The sequence below is a fragment of the Arachis hypogaea genome, chromosome 19, assembly GCF_003086295.3.
Source record: "Arachis hypogaea cultivar Tifrunner chromosome 19, arahy.Tifrunner.gnm2.J5K5, whole genome shotgun sequence".
In the NCBI taxonomy this organism is placed as follows: Eukaryota; Viridiplantae; Streptophyta; class Magnoliopsida; order Fabales; family Fabaceae; genus Arachis; species Arachis hypogaea.
In genome coordinates, this window is record NC_092054.1 from 3,707,752 (window position 1) to 3,722,165 (window position 14,414).

Below are 14,414 nucleotides of genomic sequence, written 5' to 3' on the forward strand. Positions count from 1 at the left end.
TCCATAGAAACTGTATTCCAGCTTCTTTTTAACATGCTTGCATCTTATTCATGTCGAGTGGTTGTCTGACTATGTTGTTGATCATCCGCCATTATCAAGAGTTGAGCTCCAGGTCCCCGGCAACGGCGCCAATGTTCCGGGGCTTACCTAGAACCGGACGGTGGTTGGGCTTGTTTGTGAGACCCAAGCGCTGGAGGAGTGTGGTCTCTGACTTGGTTTACGTCTGGGAGCCGCCTCCGAGTTGTGTGTTCCAAGAGATGGGGGTGGTACCTGCAAAGACACTCCGATGCCTAAGTCAGCATGGGGATAAGCAGGTTTAAGTGTATTGGAACTTAGAGATACCTGAGGGGTGTCAGTGTATTTATAGTGGTGATCCAATAACCACCGTTGGAGTAGTGCCACCTTTTTAGGTGGATAACCGTCCCTTTATTTAGGGATTGTTGAGATATGGCTTCTAGAAGTGGGTTGAGAGATTTTAGGGGCAGTTACTTATTTGAATAAGTGTTATCTGCCAGCTATCTCTTGAACCCGACTCCTTTGGAAAGAAGTCTGTGTTGAGTCCGACCTCTTCTAAAGAGGTCGGTGAATAACGAAGGCCAATCTTTGGATTGGGCCTTTTGGTGTATTTGGACCTGGGCCTTAGTGTTGGGCCAGTGTATTAACAATTAGTATATTAAAACTTTTTAAAACAAAATTAAAATATTTAAAACATTAGAAATAAAATAAAAATTTGACTCAATTATTAAAAATAATGAAAAAGAGCATCTCTCTGCCTATTTATATTCAATTCCTCTAAATTGTTCCATAGGATCGGAAAAGAGCTATTGAACTGAGTAACTTTTCCATTTTGCTCATTAGAAAGATGGCCATCAAGTTAACTTTAGCGAACATTTTCTCACTTCTCCTTTTGATTTCAGGTTCATCATTCTTCACCTACGCATTATTATTTCCCCTCCCACTAAAAGAAAAATTATTTTTAATGATAAATTTTAATGGCATTTACATTATATATAATCATTCTTTTGGTTAATTTATTCTTTTTCACTAGTATTTATTTGCCACTATTATATTTTATAATTACCAGTTATAAAAACTTTTGTGATCATTAAATATGCTTATATTGGTGATTGTTATAATTATCGCTAAAATTTGTTTAACAACAAAGTATAAAATGATTATTATACTGTTTAAATGTCAATAAATATATTAACAATTATTTTTATTGTTATTAAAAAAAATTTATCTCCCATTTTTATCTTGTGTTCTTACCATCCAACAAACTAATACACAAAAAATATACAAAATTTAATGTTGTGTTATGATATTATTTTTTTAAAAATTTAAACCAATAAGAATAAGCAAATGAACGGTTATATGAATGGTTATATTTTTAATCTGCTCTTCGAACAAAATTTTTTTTAGGTTTATTTGAATTTTTGCATAAACTTTTTTTTTGTCTTATGCTAAAAAAAATTTCTTTCAGTTTTCAAGAAAAATAGAAATCTAAATCTTTCGGTTATAAAAATTTTGATGCCATGTCATGTTATTATGACTTCTCTCAAAATTCTAAGCTAATAGAAAAATAACTATATCTCTAATATTATGGAACAATATATTGTGTCTCTATTTCTAACCGTACTCCTCTATGAAACGCATCTTTGCATTTTTTTTTCCAATAAATTTCTGGGTCCAAAACCCGAAACCAAACACCACGTTGTGTATTGATGAAAATTTAAGATTTTAGATAAAATAAAGAAAAAAAGTTCTTTAGCTTTGTTTGATTATTTTGCAGGCATGTTGATCACAAATCAAGTGGCTAAAGTAATGGGTACGGCATGCAAAGAATCATGGAGGGATGTGGAAGGTTGCAAAGAAGTTGGTTATCTAACTTGTAAGAGGAGTTGTGTTTGGAAGCATGGCTTTGATTCCTATGGTTTTTGCGAAAAATCAAGTTGTATTTGCTACTACACATGTTCTGGTAATTGATTAGTTATTTTGATGCTTAGAACTGCCTATGGGACATTAAGAAAAAACATATGAAAGATTAGATATAATATATTTGAATAATTCTCTTTCAAAGCATATGTATTGTTAGTGTTGCAAGTGTGAGGAGTGTTGAAGTTAGTCTCACATCAAAGAAAGCAAGGAAGAGTAAGGAGTTTACAAGATAAGAGATCTATTAACTTGACACTTTAAAATTTTGAGTTGGATGTGGTGTCTTCTTATCTTATGTTCTCTCACTTAATTCTTCTCCAAATTCTTCCCAATTATCAAGAGTTTCCCACGGTGAAATTGGCCTTCGAAATTGGAATTGTGCTTCTTATTAGTTCATTCTAATTTTTATGTATCATAAAATCACTCTTTTTTTTTAATTTAAATTTGATAAAATAAGATATATTAATAAATATATCTCTAACATATTTTTTTAAACGAGAATTTTTTTTTGAATTTATTTAAAATAACGTGGCTTTACATTTTAACTTTTATAGAGCAAATAAAATAATTTGATATAATAAAAACAAAAAATTTTTATAACTAAAATAAATTAGTTAAAAATAGTCCGAATTTATCTTGTTTAATATTGATTAATTATTATAATAATTAATAAATATTAAATAAGATAATTTTATTTTTACTGTTTTTTAAATATTTTTTAAAAATTATTTTTTATTCAACCTTTAAAATAAATAATTTTTAAATTTTTTTAAACAATTAATACCCTAAAAATAAGTATAAAAAATTAAAATAATATATTATTAAATTTAAAGATTGACTAAAAACTAAAATTTAAAAAATAAATAGTATTTTCGTAAAATTATTTCACATATACACATGTATATTGCTAACCTTCACCTAGAAGTTATTAGCATCATCCATAGATTTATTCGGAGAAAAACATAGATTCGACGGTAGTTTACGTGTTGCGCTTCGCGTCATTTGTTATTGCGATCAGATTTTCTGACGAAAATATTACGGGTTTTTGTTAGGTAAATAATAATGATTTTTGTAAATAATGTGAATAATATATTTTAAAATTGATCTTTATATAATAAAGTAAAAAAACTGTTCTACTCTTAAATTATCTCCTATATTCTAATATTAGGATAATTATTCACACATTTAGTGAATTGAACATCCAACATATTTATTGTTCATATTGTTTAGTATTCTCATTATCTACCTATATTTTTTCAAATATTAATCCAACGATAACATTTTAAACAAAGAGGCCTGCTACACATACAAGTCTTTTTGACTTACAAGCTATACAAGTTGTTCCAAGTCTAAGAAAAAACACGCGCCCCTTCCACAACACGTTCACTCTTCCTCTTCTTCCTCAATCAAAACGCAAACCATCAAGATTTAAGGGACATTCGAAACAAACTACTACGATGCTGTATAAACGTTCCAACTCCTCACGAAGAGTAGAAGAAATCAAGAAGAAAAGATACAAATTTCCATAAAAAATCACCAGAAAAAAGGAAGAAACATTATTCAAGGTACTGTTTTACTGTTCTTCTAGGTTTTTCTTCTAGATTGTCTTTGTCATGTGCCTCATCCTTAACCAGCAAAACATTAAAAGATTTCAAGAAGAAATATACTGTCTCCCCCTGATTTGGGTGTATTTCTGAAATCCTTTGGGTGTATTTCTGTAATCTTTTTTGTAACCGTTTGCGTGTATTTCTGTAACCGTTTGGGTGTATTTATGTAATCGTTTGAGTGTATTTCTGAAGTTCCATTATCTTCAAAACGATTTCAAAGCTTTATTTCAGAAACCATGAAAATCGAAAAAACGAATTAAAGAGAGAACGCAGGAAGGAGATCCAACAAATTTGGCAAGAAATTCGAAAAAAGAAACGAAATCTTTTGAAAAATGGAAGTTATATATTTGCGCGTTAATTGATTTAAATTGATTTAAAATTCTGTTAAAAAGGCACCTAACATAAGCAGCGCGTTTAATGAGTGGGTTTCGTTCAGATTTGTAAAGCTTGTAATGCAAAACACTTGTACGTAGAGATTAATCCTTAAACAAATTTATTTATCCTTTTTACCGTTAGATTTTGTATTACAAAATTTTAACAATAATTTTTATAAAAGATTTAACGATAAATTCAACATTATTGAACGTATTTATAACCATTTTCGTTATTACAAAACTATTATTCTAATAATATGCAGTGATTATATGCAAATTCTACAAACTAATAATTAGAGGGACAATTGAAGGTGCATACACAAAGGGAATTATTATAGCAATCTCCATAGGCCTTGAAATCATGTTTGTCTATGCATTCCTGGTTGCATTCATAGTTATGAGAGTCGCTTTTGCAGTCTACTTGCTTATCGGAAATTGCGTGACACTTGGCTCCAATTACCACTTCACTTGTCAACATAACTACACAACATTAAGACAAATCTAATTGTAATTAAGGAATACTATAAAGATGCGTAAAATGTCTTTTTGTAAAAATATTTACGTGTCGTATTATTATTTGACGTATTAATGAACCGGTTATTTTTTAATTTCTTAATAAATTAGAATAAAATCGATTTTTTTATAACAATAACAATAAATCTAATTTTTTTTAGGGATTTAATTGTATTTTAAAATTTTTAGGGATTTAAATGTCCGAAAAACAAAAAGTTAGGGATATAATTGTCTTTTTATCAAAAAATTTAAAGATATTCGGTTTAGATGGTATAATTCGATCGGATCAAATCGGGTCTAATAATTATAATGCAGACAATTAGGTTTATTATTGTTGCTATAATAAACCGATTTTGTTCTGGTTTATAATAAAAAATAAATTATTAACCAGTTTAATAAGAATGTCCAATAATAATATGACATGTGTAAATATCTTTAAAAAAAAGACATTTTTAGTGTCTTATTAAAGTGGTCTCCATTAAGGAATATACCTTTCACATAAATTTGCATGCATAAATTAAAACCTATACTTACTACATATACTCAAAAGTAAATTATTATGATGTTTTAAAAACCTATATAACAAAACACACCTCACCAATTGAAGTGTTTTTATATATAATGTCAATAAAAAATAAATAAATATTTAAATTAGTTTTTAAAAAATTTGAAATTGAATATTTTAATTTCAACAACTTTTTATTAGTCTAGAAATCTTCAAGAATTATTTTTAGTATGACAAATTGGTCTCTTTATCATTTTTAATCAAATTTTTAAATTGGTTTTTTTTTTAATGAAATTGTATCTAGGTTAAAAAGAAAATTCGAATGCTCTTAAGATGACTATATAAAGTTAGAATCAAAAGAAAATTCTACCAAATTTGACGAGTTCACTTCATCACATATGGGTAATCTATTCTTAAAAAGCTCATTGTTGTAGCTAATTAAATTATGTTTTTTTTTTAAATGTTATTCAGCCTTCTATATTTGATCTAGCAAAACATTATATTTCACTGTAGAACAAGTAGCATGAATAATGGTGAAAACTCAGGTGCAGTCAACTTCACGTGAAGTTGATAGTTAAGAGTCGTTAAATGAATTGACTGATTTGACTAAATTTTCATCTAACGATTTTCAGTTATTAACTTCACGTGAAGTTGACTGCACCTGAATTTATACCATACACTCCGAAAAGGACGGTCCAAATTAAATGAGATGAGATATGAAGAAATGGAAAACCTGAAACCGAGATGACAAAGAAGAAAATGCATCCCGAAGTTATCTTAGCCATCTTTTTTAACAAGTTAATTCGATGCGATTAACTATTAATTGTGATAATGTCTCTGTTATTGTGTATGTAATTTCAAGAAGTTAAAGGGTATATATAAGTGGACATTCATTTTACAATGTCTAAACAGTTTTAACTTCATTGATTTTTATTTATTTTATATATTAGCGATGGCCCATATACTATATCATACACACAAGCACGCAAACTTTTAATTTGTATCTTATGAGATTAATAGGAACGAACAAAGTTTAAATTAATTCTATAATCATTTATTCTTCTGTGTTTTCATTTATTCTGTTTTTAGTATCAAACTCTTTTACTTGCAGGATTTTGTAAAGCAAATAACAAAAACAAAAAAATGAAATTATTATTTTTATTATTTTCATATAAAATCCTAAAAAACAAAAAATACTAAAAATAATATTACAAAAAAATTTTCTTAAATGAGATAAATCATGATCACTTAAAAGACTTGTACTCTTATTATATGATTAACAAGAAGAGGTACGTGAGTAATTATATGATTATATTCTGATCTATTATGTCCTCTTATAAATATATAATATCTCTAATATGTTTATTAAGTGTAAAATTTGTTTTTGATGATAAATGTATTTATATTTTTTTATTAGTATTTTAACAACTAAATAGACTAATCTATTTATGTGTATCTGTGTCTATATTGAGATAATAAATAAACATAAATGATAGAATAGAACTTTAATACCATATCATAAAATTATTCATTTCAAAAATTTAAATTGATAAGAGAAGATAATATTAATGGTTATATCTCTAACAGTCTCAAATAAATATATCTAACTATGATTTTGTACATGGATTAAGAAAATAACTTAAAACATCTTGCTTTTTGTTATGAAATTAATTTTTTAAAAATTTTAAGTTGATAAGAGCTCTTCACATGTGCATGTAAGAGAAGTTTTTGAATTTGCATAAATTTTTTTATAGTGACTTTTTTTTCTTATGTTAATTTTTTTTAGGAGATAAACTCTAAATTTTTCAGTTATACAAATTTTAATATAATATAAAATTATTTTTTCTAAAAGCTTAATTTAATAGAAAATAACACATAAATGATTATATTTTTAATTATTTTAGACAAATTAAATTAATTATACAATCTTATCTCTAATCCTTTTCCTTAATATTTACTACTCTCTCACACGCCATTTACTAAGAATAAAATCCTTAAAATTGCCTTTTTTTTTTCCATCAAATAAGTACTTTTTGGAATTAAATAAAATGTATGAAACTGACATTCATATAACACTTGATATTTATTAAAGGTTACGAGAGTGTGTGCATGCATATCGTGTATGACTTTAGTATTTATGAGAAGTTAACGAAGTTATGTTTAATTAAATTAATAAGGATTTAGCTAACTTATATTTTAAGGATACATGTTAAAATTATTATTAGTGAAATTTTAAATTTTTTAATAATTAAATACAAAATAAATATATTAAAAACTTAAACGTTTTATATTCATTTTTTTTATTTTATAATCTTATTAACATGTATTTTTAGGACATAAATTAACTAAATTTATTTAATAATAACTATAAGTTTAATGAAACCTAGAGTAGTTTTGAAAGGTTATAAATGAATAATAAGGAATAAGATTGGAATAATTGCTTAGCATTTATGAAAAGTTTATGACTTTAGGCATTGTTATTTTTTTTTTAGTAAAATATTGAAGGTCTGTTTTGAAAAGTAGAAAAGTTATTTTTTTTATTTTTAAATTATGAAAAGTCACCGTACTGTTTGATATAATTTTTAAAACTAACTTATAAATTTTTTAAAAGTTATTTAAAATTCTTATAAAAAGGTTAAAAAAATTAAATTTTCATTTTTTAAAAGTTGTTTATCATTCTCCCTTTAAAATAAGTACTTTGTGATTAAAAAATTAAATACAAATAATTTATTTATAAATTAATTTTATTATAATATAAGCTCCTATGTTATAAGTTAATTTTTCAGAAAATCTTAATTAAGTTATTTATCCAAATTAACTCTTAGAAATGGATGATTTTAACTTTAAGAGATATAAATAATTTTTTTTGGCGTCTAGATATAAATAATTTAATCTCCATAAAAATTTAGATTATTTCGATAAAATTACCAAAAATAACTTTTTGTTAAACAATTGTTTTAAATAAATTCAATTTTTACTAAGTGTCAAATTAATTTACATTTTTATAGTTACTTTTCATATGGGATATTCAACCTACTCTACAATGTGTTAATTAGATGAAGACTGAAATACATAATTTTTGTTTGGCCATAAACCTAATGTCACATTCTCCAAATCAACGTATGTAAATTTGTAATTTGCTTATCTACATTAATTTACAACATCATTTTTTCTCTCATCTAGTAGTTAATATTCTCTCAGCCAATTTTTTCTTTTTTAATTAACACTTATTTTCTGTATTTGTTTCTAATAATACATATCACTAATTAAATAATATGTTTCAGGAAAAAAATAGAAAAAAATATTATTAATAGATCGATAATATCATAGTGACATATTAGTAGTCAAATAATAAGTACTTCGATCTCTTAAGTTAACCAATAGAGTTTGGTTCAAGTATGAGAATAGAGAAAATATTATAATATATAAAAAATGGAAAAGTATATGAAACAAGAGGTTATCAGCCAAAAACTAAACAAAACCACGTTAATTTATATTAATAATTAATTTTAAATTCTTTAAATTCAAAATTTAAAAATTTAAAATTAATTAAATAAACATAATTAAAACCTATAAAAGCCTTCTTCTTCTCTCTCACGTTAACCTATCCACCTCCAACAATCACACACAGACCTCTCTCTCACACCAATGCTGCTGGAAGCGCCGACGACTTCCATGCTCTTCGCAACGCCCTCAGCAAGCGCATCCAAGACAACTGCTTCAAAACGAAATCCACCTTCGACTTCGTCACCGACGAAACCTTCTCCTCTTCCCTCCTCAACCACCTCCTTCAAACTCTATCCACCCTCAACCGCGGCATCACTCGCAAGAAAGCGATCATCACGCGCCTCTGCAAGCTTCAGCGCGTCAATGACGCACTCCACGTTTCGGTTGGGAGGGAGAGAGAGCGATTGGAAGCAAACGTGACAGAGAGGATGAGAGGGAGAGATAAGGCACCTCGAATAGGGGATAGCGCTGGAGCAACCTGTCCCCATGAATATCAATGCCGATTCCGAGGAGGAGCCACCATCTTCCGACACAGTTGCCGCCATACTTCAATTGAATCAATGAAGATTGAAGAAAGATGAAACAATTGAGTTTCATTGATCTTTAAACACCTAAACTGTGTTCAATCCAAGTAGCAAGTGTACAGGAAAAATGTTGACTTTGATTTGTAGAGTTTAATTGATAGTAATCTAAGGATGCGCTTTTGCTTTTTTATTTTTATTTTATTTTTAGTGTTTTTTATTTTTAAATTTTATAAAAAAAAAGTGAAAATAATAAAATTTTATTTTTTATTTTTATTTCATGTTTTTTTTGTTGCAGATGTTGCTCTTTGTGTTTTGTGATATTAGGGTGCTGTTTTGATGATTAAAGAGACTGCAAACTACACAATTATAGAATTATAAAAAAATATTCATTTAAAAAAAACATCTTAATACTTAACAAAAGAAACATTCAATTATATTTTAACAAAAATAATTAAATATTTATAAAATTAAAAAAAAAAATGAAATTCTTAAAGAAATAGAGACATTCACATTTGCAATACAAAAATATTCGAAAAATATATAAAAAAACATCCATTTAGTATAAAAAAAAACATTCTGATACTTAGCAGAAGAAACATCCATATATATTAACTCGTACAGATTTTAGATTCACCCAAAAGTATTTGACTGGTTTTTGACTAATACCCTTTTGGTTCCCTAGCATTACTCATAAAAAATTATTTTAGAGAAAAAATTAATACTAATAAAGAGAAATTTCCTTTATATATAGTAGAATATTACAATAAGCATATATTTTATCTACTGTATGATGATAAAGGATAATAATTATAATGAGTTTTTTTTTTGGTGTCTTCGTAATGGGATGTTTGATAATTTTTTTTTGTCTCTTGAATATTACAATAATACTTTATAATAATCTTTCTCATGACGATTATGGAAATTCTAATCATGATTATATTAAGTAATTAATTAGTATTTAGTAGGACATTTGAAGGTGCATACACAAAGGGAGTTTCGGCATTGTCCATATGCCTGTAAACCCTTTTTGTTTTTGCATTCCCTATTACAATAATTATCGTTAGAATTTTTTTCGCAATCTATGCTTGACCAACCTGCTTGACATTTCACTCTTCCGCCCACTTTTTTTGTCCTTGCGACAACTGCAAAATATTAAAACAAAGCTAAATAATTTACATTTTAGTATGTAGAATATACAGAACATTATTTAAATAATATATATACTCCAAAAAGGGAAAAGAAATGAAGAGATTATGAAGATCGAAAACCTGAAACCAAAAGTATAAGTAAGAAAACGTTTGCCAACGATAATTTAGCCATGTTTTTTTAAAAAAGTGCAATGTATGTGAATAATTTCTCTTTTCAATATTTTCTTTTGTGTGTGCAACTCGAAGAAGTGAGAAATTAAAGGTATATATATTAGGAAAAAAAATAGTCCGATTTGGAGTGGTTTACTTCTAACTTGGGATAGCGGATTTCGTGAGGTTATTTGTGAAACAGACCGTTTAGAAGCTCTTTTCTTAATAAACTAAAGAATGCTTAGTAAGGATATTTCGGAATAGAATTTGGCAAAGCACAGGAGGTTATGAATTGGAATTGGAGAATCTCTATTTTTTTAATTCAGAGGAATGCAAATAGTGTTGCAGATTGTCTGGATAAAACAACTACTTTTGGCACGGACATTCATTCAAATTGGAGTCAACTATGGAACGAGTTTCAATATCTAATAGATTTAGATATGAACCTAGCTAATTAATTTGGTTTTGTCTCTGTTTTTTTTTTTTTTTTTTTTTCTGTTTAGTAAAAAAAAAACATTCATAGGACAGTTTATTAGAAATGGACAAATTTGTCAATATACATTGGATCGGATTCGGTACCACTTTGTTTAAGTTGAGCATGCATTATTTAAAAATGATTAAAAGAAACAAGTACTCCATTCCTTCTATTTTTCATCGACACTATTTTATTTTCTATTTCACAATATTTATCTATGAAATTTATCTTTTTATAAAAGAATTATTATTAAATTATTGATTATCCTCCTACTTTATACATAAAAATATTGAAAATTATTTTACTATTTTATCTCTTCATTATTAAGTGCTGTTTAATAATAAGTACCATCTTTAGATTACTCTTAACTTAAAATTTCTTAATAATTGTATATGTAGCCAAAGTGAGATAATAAAGAATATATATAGTTTGATATTTATGAAAGGTTATGAAAACATGTATGATTTAGTACTTTTGAAAAGTTAAAGAATTTATTATATATTGCTAGGTTAAATAACTATAACATAATGAATATAATCCCATGTTTTTAAATCAGATAAGAATATAATCCCATGATTTATATGAAAGGTTATATTGAAATGACACTATGTTTAGAATTGTACGTTTGGTAATTACAAAAATTTGTAGCATTTTTAATTTTTTTGGACATGGTCTGGGCGGCCAGAGCAAATTAGCTCAACCCAAACCGGACCTGGTTGCTCTAAGTGAAACCGAATTCGCGATCCACGCCCTTTAATCTAGAACCAGATTTAAAACTCGATCTTCTTTTCTTGTCCAGTTTTTATATTAGCTATTAAATAAAAAATTTATAGTGACTTTTTTTTAACAGTAATAAAAATAGCTGCTAATATATCTATCGACAATTAGACATTAGTCGTTTTTTTATTTTGTCTTTAAAAGGTATTTTAGCAGCAATGGTCAGTAAAAATATTTTTAATGACCGCAAAAAATATATAATTGTCATTATAATATATAATAATAACAACAAATATATTATTGCCACAAAAATATAAGTTGAATAAGATATATATAATGATCATTATGTTATTGTTACTAAAAATAATTTTTGTTATCCGTCGCAATGACTACCTTCACTAATCACTAACTACTAATCTTTGCCCCCCTTCAATAATAGCCTAGCTTCCCCTGCTTATATTATAGAGGAGTGTTAAGGGCTAACAACTTTTGTGATTTGTAACAATCAAGTAGTCATTAATGATATTTTTAATGGTGTGATATTTTATCTAATGGTGTGATATTTTATCTAATGGTATGGAATTATTCACTTTTTTTTATTAGTTATATATTGGCCAAAATTTAATAAAATTGTTGTTCTTAAACTTTTTCATATATATTACATTCCATTAATTATAATTAATTAATGATCATCGTTGACACATTTGTACACACACGAACAAAGGGAATTATAATTGCAACGTCCTAAAATGCTCATGAAACCATATTTCTGATCGCATTCTTCAAGACATTTATCATGGTCAGATGTGCCCTTTTCATTGCAAATAGATGGCAACCAAAATTCTGTTCTACACCATTTGCCTTCAGTAACTTGACTTCTCATAGCTACAACTACAAAGATATTAAAAAAAAAAAAAAACTAAATAGTCAAAGGTTTTTCTATAAATATGAATATGCGCATATATACTCTAAAAAGAAAAGAAAAATTTAGCGAAGATATGAATAAATGATAAACCTGAAACCAAAATGAGAAGGAAGAAATGTTTTCCCAAAGATAACTTAACCATCTTTCTAATAATGAGTGCAATGAAAACAATTCTTATTCAATTGATATCCTTTATTTGCGCGTACACCTCCACCAATAAATGAAAGGGTACATATAAGTGGAGATTCATTTCAATCGATCTAAATCTAACCCTGTTAAGTTACTTATAATCATTTTTAATTTTTCAAAAGCCTAATGATTGGAAGTCATAATTCATTCTCTTAATTACTATTTTGTTATTACGAAAAATCATTTCTAGTAATCATTTATTTTATTTTTAGTGGCAATAAAAATAGTTACTAATATATATACTAACAATTATACATTAACCATCTTATGTTTTGTCGTTAAAGAATTTTAGCGACAATTATACAATTATCGATAAAAAAAAATTTTAATGGCCACAAAAAATATATAATTATAATTTCAACATATGGTAATATCCGAGTGCCTTAGGATAGTTGCTGCCGGATAAGCCTTCAACCATTCTGCATTCGCCAATTCCCTATCAATTCTCTCCTTTATGAGTTTAGAATCCCTTCTCCTATTTATCCATATGAAAGGCCTCCCACCATACCCATATTTAATAGAGCATTCCCATCAATGAAATTAGTAAAAGCTGTAATAGAAGAGGAGGACTTATCACATCCACCCTCCTTTTTTCGTTGACTTACTATGGCGTTAAAATCCTCTATCACTACCACTTTCTCTGGCATTTGATTTATGACATTAGAAAGTATATTAAATTGCACCAATCGAGTTTTGTTCTAAGCTACTGAGGTGCACTCTGATCAACAACCATTTCCTTGTTTGTTGCCGCGTCAGTAATTTTTGCAGCTATGAAGAAATCCTCCTGCAATACCATTCGGGTTCACCAAAAACCACTCATTAAAGCCACATGCACTTAACTTCCTCTTTACTTGACGAGATTGCGGTTCTTAATTTCACAAATGAGCGCAATTTCGGAGGAGTGAGATCTGCAAATTTCTTTTAAGCTCTGTATTATCAGAGTCTCTCCAAACTTCCGACAATTCGATCATAGAATCTTCATATCTTCTGAGGTGTCAATTGAAGGCTGACACCTTCCACCGTAAGATCCATTGTCTCATCACCATCCACATATATCTTTGAATTTCCTTCACCTGGCCAGCTTCCTAATTGTTGAAAACTTTCCTGAGCTCTTAATCTTTCCTCTGATTGCTCCTTTTTAGCTTGATTGTTCTCTATCGCAACCATGTTTTTAAACCGGCTTTTTGTCCTAATTGAATTGGAAGTAGTAAGCCCGACCTCTACATTGTTTACAACAACCTTTTTTTAATTCAGAGCATCTTGAACTTCACTACTATTTTTACCACCAGCACTTTGTTCTCCCATATTCAATTTTAAAAATTTTTGGAGTTAAAATAGTCAACCATAACACTGAACCAGTATTAACGACAATGTCAAACTCCGTTACAAAAATTCTAGCAGAACACTTTTTTGTTTCTTTATTGATTGAGTCCCGCTAGGTAGACAATGAGGTATCTATACAATATATACAATGGGTTATTTATTTGGCCGAATATGTATTAATAATGTAAATTAAACATCATTATCCCTAATTTCTAGTTACTTGTTTAGTTTTGTGATATCTACCCCCAATTTACCCCAATTTTTTTCACATTAACCTTTCATCACCCACCGTTACCCTACCCCCAAAAAACCTCATTGTTTGTTCCGCAGAAAAACCTACATCCCACCGCTCTATTTCTGCGCGACGTGTAGCCTCTGTTTCTACCGACTGGAACTGTCGCACTTCGCTTCCTCGCGCCAATGCCCTCACCGGAAGAACCTTTGTCACTCCTCACACGGCCGAACATCCGTGACCTGTAATTGTCAGCGTCGCCGACGTGAGTTGCAGCCCCAAACACCCTG

The 14,414-nt window shown here is 28.1% G+C and overlaps 4 long non-coding RNA genes across 4 annotated transcripts; 1 reads left to right on the forward strand and 3 right to left on the reverse strand.

The window, feature by feature from the left end:
* The first annotated feature begins 761 nt into the window (after window positions 1-761).
* On the forward strand, window positions 762-2,305 carry LOC112777585 (uncharacterized). Its single transcript, XR_003190483.2, has 2 exons — window positions 762-917; window positions 1,793-2,305. It is a non-coding gene; the product is annotated as an uncharacterized lncRNA (long non-coding RNA).
* A 1,794-nt stretch (window positions 2,306-4,099) lies between these two features.
* LOC112777586 (uncharacterized) lies at window positions 4,100-6,073 on the reverse strand. Its single transcript, XR_003190484.2, has 2 exons — window positions 5,668-6,073; window positions 4,100-4,396 (listed from the first exon to the last, which is right to left on the reverse strand). It is a non-coding gene; the product is annotated as an uncharacterized lncRNA (long non-coding RNA).
* Window positions 6,074-9,878: 3,805 nt separating this feature from the next.
* Window positions 9,879-10,992, reverse strand: LOC112777588 (uncharacterized). The gene is made up of 2 exons (XR_003190486.3): window positions 10,234-10,992; window positions 9,879-10,107 (listed from the first exon to the last, which is right to left on the reverse strand). It is a non-coding gene; the product is annotated as an uncharacterized lncRNA (long non-coding RNA).
* A 1,083-nt stretch (window positions 10,993-12,075) lies between these two features.
* Window positions 12,076-12,620, reverse strand: LOC112777592 (uncharacterized). The gene is made up of 2 exons (XR_003190491.2): window positions 12,471-12,620; window positions 12,076-12,346 (listed from the first exon to the last, which is right to left on the reverse strand). It is a non-coding gene; the product is annotated as an uncharacterized lncRNA (long non-coding RNA).
* Window positions 12,621-14,414: the final 1,794 nt, after the last annotated feature.